The sequence below is a fragment of the Molothrus aeneus genome, chromosome 16, assembly GCF_037042795.1.
Source record: "Molothrus aeneus isolate 106 chromosome 16, BPBGC_Maene_1.0, whole genome shotgun sequence".
In the NCBI taxonomy this organism is placed as follows: Eukaryota; Metazoa; Chordata; class Aves; order Passeriformes; family Icteridae; genus Molothrus; species Molothrus aeneus.
This window is the reverse complement of record NC_089661.1, coordinates 15,857,020-15,862,088: the sequence shown is the minus strand read 5'-3', so window position 1 is coordinate 15,862,088 and position 5,069 is coordinate 15,857,020.

Here is a 5,069-nt window from a genome sequence, read left to right as displayed (position 1 = left end):
GCGAGGGCCGGGGCGGCGGCGCTGGGGCGGCGAGCGGCGCTCAGAGCCCGCGGCGCTGCGCCATGGCCGGGCCGCGGCCTCAGGGCTCGGGGCTGGGCAGGCCTCAGCTCTCCATCGTGGCGAGCCCGCGGCCCCCGCCCCGCAACGACCGCGGCCCTCGGCGAGCGCGGCGCGCCCGCCCGGCTCCTGCTCTCGGCCCCGCTCGACCCGGGCCGGGCCTTGCTCGGTTCGGGCTCGGCTCGGGCTCGGCCTCGCTTGGTTCGGGCTCGACTAGGACTCGGCCCCGCTCGGCTCTGCCCGGCCCCGCTCGGTTCGGGTTCGGGTTCGGGCTCGGGCCCGCTCGGCCCGGCGCCGCCCCGCTCGCTTCAGGATCGGCCGCGCCCGGTCCCGCCCGGTCCGGCTCGGGCCCCCTCGGCCCAGTTCGGCCGCGATGGCGGCTCCCGCGGCCGCCCCTGCCCTCAGCGCTGCGCCGAGGGGTTTCCCGGCCGACACCGCACGGGCCGCGCGAGCATGCGCAGACGGAGCGCGTCAACCACGCCGCACGTGACCCGGCGCCGCGCGTGACACGCGATCACGTGGGCGCGGCGGCCCCGCCCCCTTCCGCGAGCGCCCCCTAGCGGAGCGCGGGGCCTGCTCCCCTCATGGAGGGAAGGGAGGGGATAGGACTGAGATGAATATCGACTGTATAGCCCAAAAGAGTCACCGACCGGGACTGAGGTGAATATCGACTGTACAGCCCAAAAGAGTCACGGACCAGGACTGAGGTGAATATCGACCGTATAGCCCAAAAGAGTCACGGACCAGGACTGAGGTGAATATCGACTGTATAGCCCAAAAGAGTCACCGACCGGGACTGAGGTGAATATCGACTGTACAGCCCAAAAGAGTCACGGACCAGGACTGAGGTGAATATCGACCGTATAGCCCAAAAGAGTCACCGACCGGGACTGAGGTGAATATCGACTGTATAGCCCAAAAGAGTCACCGACCGGGACTGAGGTGAATATCGACTGTATAGCCCAAAAGAGTCACGGACCAGGACTGAGGTGAATATCGACCGTATAGCCCAAAAGAGTCACCGACCGGGACTGAGGTGAATATCGACTGTACAGCCCAAAAGAGTCACCGACCGGGACTGAGGTGAATATCGACTGTATAGCCCAAAAGAGTCACGGACCAGGACTGAGGTGAATATCGACCGTATAGCCCAAAAGAGTCACGGGCCGGGACTGAGGTGAATATCGACCGTATAGCCCAAAAGAGTCAAGGCCGGGACTGAGATGAATATCGACTGAATATCCCAAAAGAGTCACGGACCAGGACTGAGATGAATATCGACTGTATAGCCCAAAAGAGTCACCGACCGGGACTGAGGTGAATATCGACTGTACAGCCCAAAAGAGTCACGGGCCGGGACTGAGGTGAATATCGACTGTATAGCCCAAAAGAGTCAAGGCCGGGACTGAGGTGAATATCGACTGTACAGCCCAAAAGAGTCACGGACCAGGACTGAGGTGAATATTGACTTTATAGCCCAAAAGAGTCACCGACCGGGACTGAGGTGAATATCGACTGTACAGCCCAAAAGAGTCACCGACCGGGACTGAGGTGAATATCGACTGTACAGCCCAAAAGAGTCACGGACCAGGACTGAGGTGAATATCGACCGTATAGCCCAAAAGAGTCACGGGCCGGGACTGAGGTGAATATTGACTGTACAGCCCAAAAGAGTCACGGGCCGGGACTGAGGTGAATATTGACTGTACAGCCCAAAAGAGTCACGGGCCGGGACTGAGGTGAATATCGACTGTATAGCCCAAAAGAGTCAAGGCCGGGACTGAGGTGAATATCGACCGTATAGCCCAAAAGAGTCAAGGCCGGGACTGAGGTGAATATTGACTGTACAGCCCAAAAGAGTCACTGGCTGGCTCTGGGCTTCCAATCGCCATCGTGCCCTGCTTCAATCCTGCTCCTTGCAATGTAGGCACTGCTGTCGTGTTCAAGCCGTCTATTGAAACTTACTAACAACAGTCTTGCACTTTAAAAATATTTACTTTCTAGTTCACAAATTTCTACACAGGAAACCTTTTGCCCACCAGCTGCCGCATGGCTGCCTCAAGGAAATCTATCCAAAGACGAGTTAGTTTTCAAATAAAAATAGTGAAGCCTTGGAATAAACTCTTCTCATGCAAGGTTTTAGTCTAAGCTTGTGATCCCTGATTGCTGTGGGGAATTGGGCTCCACAGAACCTGCCTGGCTGCTCCCCGGGACACTTCAGCATAAAGGAACTGACCTGGGCTGATCTCAGCCTGGGCTGTGGGCTACGGCTGGGGACATGGACAGACAGGGACTGGGGACACAACTGGACAGGCTGGATGGGGTTTGGAGCATTCTGGGACAGTGGAAGGTGTCCCTGCCCGTGGCAGGGGATGGATGTCCTTTAAGGTCCCTTCCCACCCAAACCATCTCCAGGACCTGTCATCTTCCATGACTCCAGGATGTGTCACCAGCTCCTGGTTCAGGGAATGCTGCCATGCCCTGGACAAACCTGTCAGAGCCAAAGGAAAGGCCTGATGTGCCTGTTCCAGGCTGTTTCCTGCATGCGACAGAAATGCTCATGTCACATCAAGTGTCCTCAGCCACCCACATTCACAGCTTTAAAAAACAAAACATGAACTTCCTGATGAGGCAAAGCAATACCCTGTGGCTATCGGCAGGGCTGGGTTACTCTGAAAGCCAGAAAACACTAAAGCAGCATTGAGGCTTGGTGGTCTCTGCACACCTGTGGGCACCAGGGCTGCTCTTGCAGCTTTAAATTAGTTCTGAAACTTTGAACTCTTTCACTTCAAATACATTCAGCTGTTAAATAAATAAACTGTTATAGCTGCTGTTCTCTAAGTTCTGCAAAACAACAAAAATGTGTTGGCACTTTTTAGGTCATGCTCAGACATCAGTTTAAAAAAAGAGCAATAAACAGAAACTATTTGCTGTAACATGGAGTTTCAGTGTTTACCATGATGGATTATTGGGAGCTGTGTGGGAGCTTCATCTCACTTAGTACTTTGCTGATTTCTAAGCAGTTTTATCTGAGCGCAGTTCTGCTGCTCAGAGCACCTTCAGCTGAGCTTTGGTCTTTGCTGCTTTAATTCTCAAATACACACGTGCTTGACTTCTAGAATCATAGAATAATAGTACAGTTTGGTTGGGAAAGGACCTTAAAACTGATCCTTTCCCACCCCTGCCATGGCAGGGACACCTTCCACTGTCCCAGGCTGCTGCAAGCCCCATCCAGCCCGGCCTTGGACATCTCCAGGGATCCAGGGGCAGCCCCAGCTGCTCTGGGCACCTGTGCCAGGGCCTGCCCACCCTCCCAATTGTTAGGGTACGATTCCTTCCCCAAATCCCATCTAATCCTGCCCTCTGGCCATCTAAGGCTATGACATTTGTTCCCAAGCCTTGGATTGAGGCTCCCACAGAATCGTCCCTGTTGTACAACTGGAGTGTACAAAGAGGAACAAACAAAACTTCAAAGCCGAGCAGGACAAATCAGGTCTGGCACCTTCCCAGCCACACAGGCAGGTCTCCGGGATGAGCAGGCTGACAAGGTGGCAGGGTGTGGAATTGTATTTCCTTCTCCAGTCTGTTCTGTCAGCAGCAATGACTCCCCTTGTTTTCATCCTGTGACTTCAGCTGCGAGCTCTGCAAGAGGAGAGGAACTCACCTTGCCCTGAGCTCTCGGGGCTTGGGTGACCCAAGGTCCCAGCCCAGCTCAGGAGGGCCGAGGCTGAGCCCACAGGACCAGTTCTGCTGGAACACCCAGGCTGCTCCCTCAGCCCCAGCCCAGTGCTGGGGGCAGGCACTGGCTAAAGCTAAGCTTTACTTAAGAGTGACTGATGGCTTCCCAGAATTCCTACCAGCCTGCAATCAATCCACGAATGTTTGCCAGCTCCCTGAGGCTCAAGGGACTCAGAATTGAGGGAAACTGAAAGGGTTGTGCTGGAACACTGAAACAAATCCAGAAAGCTGCTTTTAGGTCATAGGTAAGGAACAAACAAGGAAGCAAACAAGCAAACCCAGCCTGTAATTACCCAGAGTCCAGGGAGCTGCTCCTCCTTGGCTTTGCTTACACCCTCCAGCACAACACTGGCCCTGCTCACCCTTGTGGGCTGCTGGAAGGTGCTGACCCCATTTTCAGAGGGTCCCAACCCCCCCACTGCAGCCTGAGTTTAATACCCTCTGGACTAAGGAGAAGATTTACCCTATCAATGAGTCAGAAAGAAGATGAGAGCTCGTTCCTCGTCACAGAATGAATCAGGAGAGGTATAAACCCCTCCCTGTGTGAGCAGCATAAGAGTTACTATCAGAGTAAAAGGAGCTCTTCTATGATAATCAGAGCTCATTTACTCGGGAAGCCCTAAAGGCCATTGAGAGAGCTCCAGCAGCGTCCCCAAGGAGCCTGTCCCAGAGCAGGGCTGCTCCCACCTGAGGATCCTGGCTCCACACCCCACAGTGAACACATCCTCTCGGGGCTGTCCCTGGGTGGTGACCCCAAATCAGAGCAAGATCTCCTCTGCAGGGGGCGTTCCTGTGGTGCCACCCCCGAAGGATGCCCGGAGATGGCTCAGCCTGGCTGGCACTGCCCACGGAGCCCTGTGCCCTGGCAGGGAGGGCAGGGAGCAGAGCCCGCAGCACCGCCTGTCCTGGCGCTCCTTGTGCCCGACTGTGGGCACAGAGGGGATTGCGCTGCTGGCGGGCACACCTCGCCTTCCTGCCGGCAATCCAGAGGCTCTGGGAAGAGCCAGCTCGTTATCCCACCATCACCGGCACTGCCCGGCGACACCTCCCAGCCTGATCCCCCTCGGTGTGGCAGCACCTTGCTTGATGAATTTCGAGTCACTGATTAAACTGCTCGGCGAAAGAGAAGAGGAAATTAACTGACCATTGCTACCTCGGGAGAGGAGAAGCCCGACGCAATTTGCTTTTTATTTTAGCTTAGGTTTTTTTAACCAAGGAGAGCGAACCCTCCGCCCCCGTCCCCGCCTGCCACTAGAGGTCATTTGAGCACCGGG